Source organism: Scleropages formosus, chromosome 24 (genome assembly GCF_900964775.1).
Source record: "Scleropages formosus chromosome 24, fSclFor1.1, whole genome shotgun sequence".
Lineage (NCBI taxonomy): Eukaryota > Metazoa > Chordata > Actinopteri > Osteoglossiformes > Osteoglossidae > Scleropages > Scleropages formosus.
Window position 1 is genome coordinate 17,287,735 of NC_041829.1, and position 13,313 is coordinate 17,301,047.

Sequence of the window (13,313 nt, forward strand, 5' to 3'; positions counted from 1 at the left end):
AGGGAATTTAGTGCTTGTGATGGGAAGAACAAAACTGTTTCTAACGGAGACATTTTCACAGCAGCTTCGAGTGCCGCGCTGGGGTCACGGTTCCGCGTAACGGGAAGTTTAACAATGCGGAATTGTGATAAATGGAGTTATGGATCCATTATGTTTTCCATTATCTGAGAACCAGGTAGAGGCTCCAAGTGGTTGGGTCCAGCGTGCCCTGAAATGCATAATAAGAGAAGTCAGATTTCTTCCTAACACCTCCGGATTTTCCTCCTTGACTGCCAGGGCAATTACATTTCAGAAGGAAAAAAAACAGCTGCAGACAATAACTATGACAAATAAAACAATCTGCAGATACAGCATATGGAAACTGGTTCAAATAAACAAAAAAAATTATAAACCTCTTATTGAAACCTTGGTCGCATTTGTATTATTTATCTAGCCAGCACTTTTCTCCAAGGTGATTTGCAGTGTTATGCAACCGACTGTAATTTAACCATTTCCACAACAGCTACGTTCATTGGAGTAATTCAGGCTAAGTGCCTGGATCAAGGGTACAACAGCAGGAGCAGGGATTCAAACCCGAGTCCTTCAACTCCGACACAATGGCTCCAACCGCTACACTTCCTACCCCACTTCATCGTGCTTCGTACAATTTTTGGATCCTTTTCGTGGCATGTACAACCTGATATGTTCACATGTCATGTAAAAGACGGCTGGTGGTGTGGTGGTCAGAGCTGCTGCCGATGCACCTATAGGTTGCAGGTTTGAGTTTCCCCTCCAGCTGAACCCTTGAGCAAGGTACTTACCCTGAAATTGCATGAGTAAAATTACCCTGCTGCATAAGTAATTGTAGGCAGACCAACATTGTAAATCACTTTGGAGAAATGCATCAGGTAAATGAATTAATGCAGCGTGATGTTCCTCCCACACCTGTTCTGCTCCAAACATTTACTCATTTCGCAACATGTTCAAAACCCGCACATCATATTCCTACCGAAAAATTTTACATCGGCCTTTCTTCCGTCTCTTCACCTCGCCCCGTTTTTCTCACAGAAGGGTAAAACCAGAACATTGTGAGATTCCGATGTATGGTGGGTGTCAATAAACATCTTTATCCATCACTGACAGGAGCTGAATATAGAACCCCCCCCCCCCCACCCACGTCTCCGCACCAACCCCTTCCTCCCAGCGTGAACTCGACCGGTGCCAAAGTGCAGCCCCCCCCCACTGCGGAGATCTGAGCCGAGCGACGCGCGAACTGACAAACTGCCGGTAGAAAACTGACAGCCCACTTCCCTACTCTGCAACACTGCTTATTTTCACAAAAGAAGGCAGCTGAAAAGTTTCAGTCTTCTTTTGTACGGCATGAGCAGCTCATTTTGCTGTCGTTTACTCTGAACCATTACTCTGTAAATGTGGCTTGTTCACCTGCAGCTAGTGTAGCGACTGAAGGTGTTACTTTGTAACCACAGGGTGTTGGTTCACATCCCTTTCCTATCATTTACATTACATTTATCTATTGAGCTGATGCTTTTTCAAAGCGGTTTACAACTCTCTACAACTGTTTATCCATTTATACAGCTGGGTCATTTTTACTGGAGCAATTTAGGCTACATACCTTGCTCAAGGGTACTACAGCTGGAGGTGGGATTCAAACCTGCAACCTTTGAGTCCAATCGCCGTGCTACTAGCTGTCAGCACTCCGGTACCCTTTAACACAATAAATAAGTGTAAGAAAAACATTTTGCATGCAAGTCCTAACTAAATAATATTGATCATAAACTTCTGTACAAAATTGCGCACTTATGGGGTAGGGAGTCAGTGGCTCTTTGAAAAATAAATGTACAGACATGTCCACTTACACACAGATGTGGATTACGACCGCGTGGAACGCGTTGGAAGTGACGTCCCGCACGCGGTCGATTTGCGGAAAAGGCCGAGTCCAAGCGACTCTTGAGCCGTGAGCACGGAGACAGAGTCGCACAGCGCTGGAGTCACCGCGAAGGACGAATGAGGCCAAAGTCACGTGAAAAACACAGACGTCGTTCTCTCAGCATCCTAAGAATAACAATAAAAGACCCATTTTTAAAAAAATCGATTTTAAAGTATTTCAAATAAACAGTGACTAAGATTAAAAAAGCTGCGTAGAAAATATTTAATGATAAATCCTTTGCCAATAAATTCTTGTCCAATGCAGGGTCGTGGTGGTCTGAGTCCTATCCTGAAGCCATGGGGCATAATGCATTGCATGGGGTAGCTGAGATCGTAGTGGTTTGAGCTGTTGCTTTTGGATTCAAAGGTCCCAGGTTTGATTCCCACCTCCGACTGTAGTACCATTGAGCAAGGTACTTACCCTGAATTACTCCGGTAAAATTACCCAGCTGTATAAACAGATAAATAACTGTAAGTGGCTTAACATTGTAAGTCTATTAGGAGGAAAATGTTAATAACTGAATAAATATAATGTAGTAATAATGTGGGACACCAGTGCATCACAAAATAATCACACACACACAATGTAGGTAATTTAGAATCACCTGTTCACCCGAAACATGTCTTTAGATGAAGGAAACCCACGGGAACATCCCCAAAATCCACACGGAGGGATTGGATCCCATACGTGAACCTACGGCCGAGGAGCACAGCGGCACCGGCACTCCTCGCCGCACCATTCGAAGTTTCTGCCCAGGTAAAACCTCGGCAGACGATAATTTATATTCGTTTATATTACCCATTAATACGACAGTAATGAACACAAGCGATGGACGCGAGGATCTCAGGCACACGACGCAAGGCTGCGATTTCAGAGACCCGCGCGAGGCTGACGCGCAGATGTCACACACTCGGAGGCGGTAGGAGCTTAGATTGGCGCTGGGGAAAGGGACGTGTCTCAGCTGTATTAAGGCTGAAGGAAGGTGGACACCTAATGAGATTATCCTCTTCCAGGAGGGCGACGTTACAGGGACTCGAAATACTTGTCTGCGCTGCAGATCACTGAGAGGGAAGGCGTCACGGCCTGAAGAATAACGCAGCGGCCCCTGTCATTTTCGGAGATGTTATTCACGGTGGCGCTGCTCCGGCTCTCCTGGTGACGGCAGCAGAAGCAAAGCCGAGAACCCCGCGGGGGGTCCGTCGCTTCCCAAAGACCCTCTGAGGACGAACCGCTGCTTATAGCGTCGCCCCTTATTACAGGCAGCCTGTTCAGACAGAGCTGGCGGTGGCACTAAGCCTTACTTCATGCCGGTGATCGTGGTATTTATCTCAGGAACACTGCGGCATAGACACAGGAGGTGTGCGGGGGAGGGAGAAAAGATTCTGGAATTTTCCTTAAAAAAGGGTCAGGGAAATGAGAGGATTTTGGGCACATTTCCCTTTTAGAGTCCATAAAAACTGTAGGTGTGCGGCACACAATTTTTCATACTCCGCATGGATCGATGCGGATAATTTTACCCATTGCTGAAGTTGGGGGGGGGGGCATGTCAGGAAATTGAGATTGGATGTTAAAAAATTGCATTTGACAGGGTATGATATTTCGCGTCGGCTCAGACGTCGCGTCAGCGACACCTTTTAACTCGGCGAAGCGGTGCAGTGTGATCCTGTGGCTCATCTTCCTGCCATTGATCATCCTGTCCATTTCTTGTGATGGGGCTGGACAGTCCAACCTCCCCTTTCCCAGCCTCTCACCGGGAGGAGCTCCACGGGGGAAGGACCTTGGCACGGACCCGAAGACCTAACGCCAAACTCACAGAGCAACTGATCCCAAAGCAACTGCCATTTGAAGGTCTCCCTGGACAGGAGCTGAATGTCGACAGCGTCCCATTCATGTGTCCTGCAGCGCTCTTCTTTCCGCCGCAGACATTAAATACTTAAGCAGCAGAAAAAGCCAAAAGGTGGGTGCACTCACTGCTTATGACATAACATCTAGGTGGTGTTTTGCTGGAATATTGTTGCAACTCAAGAACAAATTCCGTTGAGGCTGGTATTGATGCTACTGATATTTTCTTATTTTATTTATGGACATTCTGGCTTGACTGTCCTAAATATGATGCGTAATTTAATACCTGTACATAGATTGTTTTGAAATACATGTCAATCACGTCATAATGACACATCCAACCAAAAACGTTGACTTGATAGGTCTTTCTTTAAGGCGTCTCAACATGCCGAATGCATCGACGTGTAAAATTCTCCAGGTTTCTGGAGGGAGGGGAAGGGTTTGCCCATCTGCAGAAACCACCGATGTCGTTCGTTTTCCGGTTAAGCTCCGCTCTGCTGCTCTTCCAGTCATGATAATCTTGGGCGCGTCTCCAGAGGATGTTTGTCCCAACCGTGTGCAGAACTGCCTTACCTCACCTACCGCTTGCCATCTTGGATTAAGAGGTCAGCGAAGGTGATCAGTTAAATCGAGTGGCGTTGTGCAGTCTTAGATCCAATACCCAGGCGACAGGAGCCACTGAAAGCTGTGTATTGACGAACATTTACCGTCCTCTGAATGGCAGGATGATAATATCCTGTATTCTAAAATATATAGTGCCCAGAGGTAGCATGGCAGTCGGAACTGCTGCTTTGCACTCGGAGGAAATGGGTTAGAATCCCACCTCCTACTGCAGAACCCTTGAGCAAGGTACTTACGGTGAATTCGCAGTAAAAATCACACAGCTGTACAAATACGCAAATCATACAAACACTGCAAACTGCTTTGGAGAAAAGTGTCAGATCAACTGATAAATAACTAAATCAATGAACAACACATTAAATAATGTAAAGTACGTCAGAATGGTCGCGCGCAGGCGTTGCTGGATGTCGCTGATCACAGCAGACACGAGATGGCGCTATAAAAGATCCGGAAAGGTTAACGCGCACATGGTTTCCAGAGTGTATTTTAGTACAGTGTTTGTTCATACAGTTTTTGGGAGGCTACTCTTTACGGATGGTCCCTGCGCTCTCCACATCAGACTCTCCAGAAAAGCTGAGCGTGGGCCACCAGGTACCTGAGAGGAAAACCGTCGGTTCATACCTGCAGCAACTGAGTCATGAAGCTGCAGATCCAAAGATCTCCGACTTTTCTTCGTGCCTCGGCTCACAGTCGATTCATTCGAGACGTTATTTACATTTACGTCACGTTTATTCATTTAGCAGACGCTTTTCTCCAAAGTGATGTACGTCTCAGAGAAAATACAACGTGTGCATTGCATTAGGAGAAAGACATATTTGCAGACGTGATTCTTACGTAAATCTTTCAAACTGATGCACTGATGCTCATCGCTTGAGTAGATGCATAAAACTCAGGATAAACTAATCCTGATAACCTTCCTACATTTTTTTTTTTTTTTTATATAAAGTACACAAACATTCCCATACAATGCAGGAGTAGCGGCTGTGTAAAGGCTTATCTGGGGATAATCATAAAGTTATAGTGCATGAACATTTACACCATACATGAGCTGGAGAGATCTTGAGCAAAGCGAGTCCGGAAAAGGTGAGTTTTCAGACCGTTCTTGAATGCGGACAGAGTTTCAGCAGTTCTGAGTGAGAGAGGGAGTTCGTTCCAGCGCAATGCAGCCAGAACCGAGAACCTCCGCATTTTACTTTTCATGCGCGGGACCACTGACAGAGCAGAACCAGGCGAGCGAAGGGGTCTGGTTGGGGTGCATTTGGATGGGAAATGACACCATGTGCTTTCGCAATGAATCAGCTGAGTGCTGAGATGCAGAAAAAGGCAACCGATTCCACAAATCAATAGCGATCAGGCCTGGGCGCGAATGTCTGCAGGTTTATCTCTTTGCTGATAAATGCTGACTTGTCCAATAAGAAGTAGTTTCTCTTATAGTTTGATAGGCTCGTTCTGACAAAATCCTAAATGTATTCTGCTGGTGTTACGCAACATGTTATCCGTGGGGTCCAACGATACGAAAAGTAAACTCTTCAACATCCTTGGAAAGGAGGATCATTGTCGGATGTCGCCGTAGCGCAGGGCTTCCCAACCTGGGGTACGCGAACCCCTTGCTGGTCCATAGATGGGCTTCGGGTGGTTTCCGAATTGCAGGTCTGCCTTGAAAATAAAGAGAGGCTAACTAAAGTGAGGTTGAAAATAAAATGAAAAATGTTACCATACTGTTAGGATCTGTTACATAATTGCATGTGAAAGTAAAAGAATTTTCAGCGCAATGAAGTGAGTGCAATGTTTTTGTTGAATAGTTTCTTTGCCTTATGCCTGTGTTCAAGTGCTCCGTGTCACTGCGTGAGAAGAGCGCTCCATAAGATTGAATTGATGGGGGTGTGGTGATGCAGTGGGTTGGACGGGGTCCTGCTCTCTGGTGGGTCTGGGGTTCGAGTCTTGCTTGGGGTGTCTTGCGACGGACCGGGGTCCCGTCCTGGGTGTCCCCCCTCCCCCTCCAGCCTTGTGCCCTGTGTTGCTGGGTTAGGCTCCGGTTCACCGTGACCCTGCTTGGGACAAGCAGTTTCAGACAGTGTGTGTGTGTGAATCGAATTTCTTGATGCATATTTTTCCAGGTCGGGGGTCCTTACCTTTTTACAGACTCGTAAAGGAGTCCGTTGCCTAGAAAAGGTTAAGAACCGGTGCCTTTAAGTTTCACGGATAAATTTTAGGGGGGCACATAAGATGAAGGTGTGGAAATTGTACATCACGTGAGAAATGTTTTCATACCCCAGGGACCATCTTTCGAGGCCCATCGTCACCGAAATTCAAGGAAGGAACTGTCTGATGTGATAACACTATTGAAAAGGATGCTAGAAAAAGCTTAATTATTCCCCCTGGACTGTGTCTGTCTTCCTCATTTTGTGGTGCTGGGAAGATCTATAGTTATGTGACCAGAGATGTACCTGTTCAATTAGCCTGGTGCCGCACTTTGTAGAACAAGTCCGGTCTTCCTCAAGAGCGACTGCGGTGACTCATTGCTGCAGTTAATGAACGCGGTTAGACACCATTATTGTCCAGCGTTCGAACGACCCCGAAGTGCTTTTCCCATAATAACCTATCTTGTTTCATTAAAAGGAAACATAAATTTTGTTACAAGGGGAATTGGAAGTTCCTCAGATACCAAGTGGTGACGCATCTAATTTGCTGACTGTGCAGGAGGAGGACGGAGAGGACGCGAATAACGAAACTTTGTCGAAAGTCCTGCGATGGCGAGGCAATCTGTGCTTTATCGATGTCTGCGTGTGACTCGTCCCGCTAGGCTTGCAGAGGGTGGTTGGATCCGTTTACCGTGGTATCTTGTTCAGAAACGTCTGTGCACATCTGATGACTTTGCTTGGACTGTAATCGGTCATGCTTGTTGTGCCCTCTAATTTTGGAGAGATAATTATAATTGCTTAACAAAATAGTTAAGCAATTATTGTCCATCTTTGATCAATAACCGCTTGGCCAGTGCAAGGTTGTCGTGGCCCAGGAGTCCATCCTAGAAGCAAAAGGGGTGAGGTAGGGTACACACTGGACAAGACCCCTGTTCATTGTTGGGCAATCTCTCCCTCTCTCCCTCTCTCTCCCACACACACAATATGGGCTACGTGGAGTCACCAGTTGACCTGGAACATGTGTCATCTTTGGACTGTGGGAGGAAACCAGAGCACCTGGAAGAAACCCGAGAAAACACAAACACGCAAACCCCACGCAGACTGAACCAGATTCTAATCCATGTCCAGATCCGCAGCTAGAACTACCCTATGTGCTCTCGTCCCGTCCAGTAATAATGCGTGTTCTTGTACGTAATCTTAAATAATCTGCACGTTTATTTTCAAAAATATAAGAAAGCGTGAAACTTTAGATCCAAATTTTCTGAATGCAGATTGGCTAAAACGGCATTACGTGTTTTTCTAATATATTCATATTCCTTCTTACTGTTCCATATCAAATTACGTCCGCTTTAATAAACTAAGTTAGTTGAATATTGATTGTTTGTACGCTTCACGGAGACCTTCGGCCGGGATTTCGCTCCTGATACGATACGCCCTCTTTCGCCATATAGCTTTAGTAACCGCTGACCAGGGTTTACGCCGCAGTAACAGGGCTGCTGTTTGATTATATGTGCGCAGCCATGCATTAAACCGAGGCCACAGATAATCCTGCATTACTTGTGCTGATACACACCAGCAGGCAAGAATCCGGGAGGACGCACAAAATCCACAATCTGGCTTTGCGGCCGTGTTTATTCGCACATCAGCCTTATGTAACACAGCTATCTGGACAGACTTCGCAGGCTGATTAAACAAGGGCCGCTCTGGCCATCTGTTTATTTCTTGGAGTCTGATACGCGACAGTTCAGTGTCCGTTCGCGTGGGGTCACATGAGCAGAGCCAGGCTCCCCTAAGAGGATCATAACTGTCTATGCAACAATTTGCTGATGGATCCTTGCTGAAGCTCAGACGTCCTGTCCGCTTTGCCCACTTTTCACTGGAAGAACAAACTCTGCCTCTCGTAACGGGCTATTTTGTGTCGCATGGATGCAATAAATAATTATAATGTACTTCGGGAGGAAGTAAAAGCAGATCCTACATATTATGGTTATTAAAACTTGCTTTGTGAATGCCCTCATCCAGGATCGCTTTTCAGCATTTACAATCCTCACTTATTCATATTTAAAACGCTTTCTCTCACAAAGACCATTATAACGATCCCATTGCTTACTAAACAGTTTTCCCATGAAATGGTTATTTAATGAGAATCACTATGTCTCATGCGACATAATAGGTGTGTAATGACCAATTCCATATGTTGGTTCAGAGGAAATGGTGTGTGTAGTAGAAACACACAAGTAGTGCAGGTGTAAAAATAAGTGAAGCCCAAGTTGCATTGATCAAACCAAGTACGTAAGTAGAATCAAATGTGCAAATCATAGTCATTTATATATAAGAGGAATAACCATCCTTGTACGGTTGGCATACTTTCAAGCAGCACTGTACTTTCTCTATTTTTGCCCATTTGTGCAGCTGGATAAATCAGTAGAACAATTCAGATTTAATACTTTGGTCAAGGGTACTAGAGCAATGCCACTGCTGGGATTTGAACCAGGAACCCTTTAAAATAAAGTCAAGGCCCTTAGCTGCTCCATTATGTGCTGCACTAACATGCAGGAGTAAATTTTCACATCGGTCTGGAGATGCAAAAGATAACAGTGTTGAGTGTAACTGAGAAAGAGTCTGCGCTCATTTTATGGAGAAAAGGTTTCCGTCGTTCATGTTTTGAAGGAGATATTCGGCGTCCAGATGGAAAATATACTTTATACATCTCATACGATACATACATTTCACTTGCATAACTATTTCGTAATTCAGTATATGACCAATCATATCTGCTGCTGGATTTCGTACGGGTAACTGAGTGCTCACGCTGATTTATTCTCACTTCTTTAAAATCCACCTGGATCCAAACCTATTATTGTTACTAGTGCTGGCATCACAGGGCAGCAGGGGGCGTGGTGGTTAGAGCTGTTTCCGTATAACTGGAAGACCCACGTTTGAATCCCAGCTGTTGTGCTCTTGAAAAAGGTATTTACCCCGAATCTGGCAAATAAAAATGAACCTGTCGTCTAAATGAGTTCATTATTCCATGTAGTTTAGTATACGAACTGGACATTATAAGTCACTTTGGAGAAAAGTGTCAGCTAAATGAATAAATAACATTCATTATTTCTTCATTCACTTGATGTCTTAATCCAGTGCAAACTTACAATGTGTTTAATGGAGAAGGGAATTTATGAAAACGTGCATGAGGGATGGCAACGTTGTGCAGCTGCAAAATTTCATTATATTAGGAGAGACTGATCTCTGTGGTGGACAATGTCAAGTGGCCCCAGGGCACAGCGTCCTTAGTCGCTTTGCAGGAGACTCCGCCTCCTTTTCAAAAGGCCGCGACAGCAGCGATGATCCACGCAGAGCTGGATGCCTAAGCCATCTAAGTCTCATTGCACACACTGAGAATAATTCCACCTCGGAAGGAAGGACGCAGAGGCGAGATCAAAGGAGCCCGGCTGTCGCTCAGTGCCGCCGTCTCCCACTTCTCAGCTGCCGTGCACATTTCTGGTGGAATTATGAATGAGCCTGCAGCAGAAAAAGCCAGACAGCTCCCATGTGCCGCTTCAAGGCCCCTTCAGCCGCTTCAAGGGTTCGAACAGGTGCTGTGATATGAATATGGGACGTAGACAAAGTTATGCACGTCTGCATTGGCGAACGCTCCCGTGGCTGGCGCAGAGTCACCGTGAATGGAAGCTATTTCGGTTTGCGTGCCACTCAGGGGAGTTGCAAATGAGTCTTCTGCGCCCGTATCCAGCGAGCCTTAAAGGGGCCTGGAGCACGTGCTCTGCATGTCTGTGGACCACCAGAGGTTCTCTTGGAGCATTACATGGGCAAATGTAACAAACACCATTATATACAGTATGATAAGTGCTGCACAGGCTTCTAGAAGTGTGTGAATGAAGGCGGATTAAGGTGGATAGAAGCACATCTACGTATTTGCAATTTAAGTCACACTCTTACTTTTCATACCCTCATGCATAGGAATTAAATTAAAACGTTATCAGTAAACCTGCACACTGAGCATCTCGTTCAACAATTACGTTCATGAACATCGCATTTGTTTGAATCTCGTTTTTTTCTATATCGATCGATGACATTGATCTCGCTGCTGTAATGTATGCTGCACTGATACTTGGGTTGACACTGAACCTAGGTGTATGACAAAATTAGATGCTAGAAAGCAATTACACTTTGATTTATTAGTGAGAAGATATGCCTGCTGGGCACAAGTGCAATAAGAAATGCAAATGTATTGTAATTTAGAATGTACATTATTAAAACAGAATGAACTTTATTAGCCTGTTTAATTAGGCCACTTTGGAATGTGAAATCAGGTGTCCTGAAAACATGACTGCAAGTGATTCCGTCAAAGGTGACGGGTTCCATTTTTGAAAACTTGATCCTGCAGTCAATCAAGATAACCAGGGTTCAGACGCTGGAGCCCTTTTTAATCTTCTAATGTCTTTAATGGACTAGGCTGCATTGGAGTCGTCCAGTGGCCTACAGAAACCTACAGCGCTAAACATACTTTAGCTTTCAGATGGGAGGGATGTCTGAGTGGTGAAGTCACATAAATGATTTTCGTGACATACGAGTACAGAGAGTGCCTGCAGTGAACACATTCATGCTCATTGGATCACAGCTTCAGTAAACCAGGTTAGTGCTCATCTGCTTGTCCCATGAAAATATTTTAGATATTTTAATATGAGGTGGAAAAGATTTGATTCTTAACCGTTTCGTTTTTGAATACCTTTGTGATCAATCCATCCATCCAGTATCAGCAAACAATTGCCTATTGCAGGGTCACAGTTGTACAGAGGCAGTTCGAGAAGCATTGGGTGTGAGACAGGACACAACTTGGATGGGTCTCCAGTCCACTGCAAGGCAATCAATCCACACACACAAGCGCGCACACACACACACACACACACACACACACACACACAAAGAAGGCAATTTAGAACCACCGTTTCACCTGAAGCACATGTCTTTGCACTGTGGGAGGAGACAGCAGCACCCTAAAGAAACCTCCGAAGACATGTACCAAGCACACAGATTCCACACAGACAGAGGAGGGTTCACAGCCACAGTTAAACCCACAGCCCAGAACCTGGGTAGTAGCAGCACTACTCACTGCACCACCGTGGCACCCCTGTTTTTGTGATGGAATGTTTCTTTTGTTTAATCTAACCTTCAGCAGATGGGAGTCTCTTAGACCAAGACAGCAGCTGCAGATGTTGCATGAAACCATGCATGGTTTAAACACCAGGGCCCTGTCCTTGACTTGAATTGGTTTCAACATTAAAGCTGTTTTATATTGTTGTATTACACCTATTAATACACAATTTACACAGCAAATTTTATTGCTGCTTTCATCAGTGTAATGCACTCAATTTAATTACAATACAGAGTTCAGCCATCTGCAGCAATGCCATTTCCACTAAATTTTCTGCATTAAGCTGTGGAAGGATGCCATGAATGGGTCCTTACCAGGGCTTTACTCTGCATTAACTTAGAGTTACGGTTAGGGTTAAACCCAAGCTCATTTGAAAGCCAAATTCAGTTAATATTTCAAAATATTATGTTTACTTTGTGTCACAAGGCCAGTTTTAAGACATATAATCTCCCTGGAAGTCTGTTAACAGTAGGTCCACTTTGCATCCCATAACACACACACATTTTCAGAACCACTTGTCCCATACGGGGTCACAGGGAACCGGAGCCTACCTGGTAACACAGGGCGTAAGGCCGGAGGGGGAAGGGGACACACCCAGGATGGGACGCCAGTCTGCCACAAGGAACCCCAAGCAGGACTCGAACCCCAGACCCACCGGAGAGCAGGACTGCGCCACCACACCCCCTATGCATCTCATAACATTCTTTGCTAATATTTTTGTTGTCTTTATCCATATTTATACGTACATAAGTTATTATGGGACTGCTAGTGTAAATGTGGTATTAACATTGTGAGAAATAACTAGCTCTCTGTCTCTTCTCTACCTTGACCTCTCTGACCTCTCTGTCCTCCCTGTTCTTCTGGTTTGTGTCAGACCTGTCAAGAATGTGAGTGCACGTTGGAGTTCTTGTTTTAACTTCTCTCTTTTTGTTTAAGGTAAAAGGGCCAACGGATGCGACTGAAGTATCATATAATATATCCTCTCTCTATATGTATAACCAATCACAGTGCTCTGTTGTTTAACATTACCTTTTGTGGTTATGTCCCTAAACCCTGACTCACCTTTTAAACCAATGAAAACTTATTTCTTTGTTCTGCAAATAAATAGTATATAATCTATGTGAACACACAATAAACTTGAGGATTTGGAACGAAACACGCTGCTTGTTCCTGTGTCCCAATCCTCCCAGTGATCACTGGTCTCTGGTGTCCGGACGGCTCTGAGGTGGCAGAAGGCTGAGATAGAAATTAAGATAATTTCTAATCTAACAAACGTTCACACGTTTTCCACCCGGCTGATACAAACATTTCTTTTTTTATTTTGAGCTGATGCTGTTTTCTGCGACTGGCCGTAACGCTCATCTCTTTTTAGGCGCGGGGGGGGGGCGGTAGAAACCTTTTGTGTCTTTTATCTTGTCCAAGAGAGACGTTTCGAAAATATATATAAGCAAGCATCTCAATACGTTTGCATGCGCGCACCCGCACGCCTGGGCAAAGTCAGGTGGCGAGCGTGCGCGCGCGTCGGAGGGCCAGACAGCTTCGCGAGTCGCCCTTGTTTTTTTCCTCAATGAAATTTTATGCTTGCGCTATAAATAGAACGGGGGTTTGG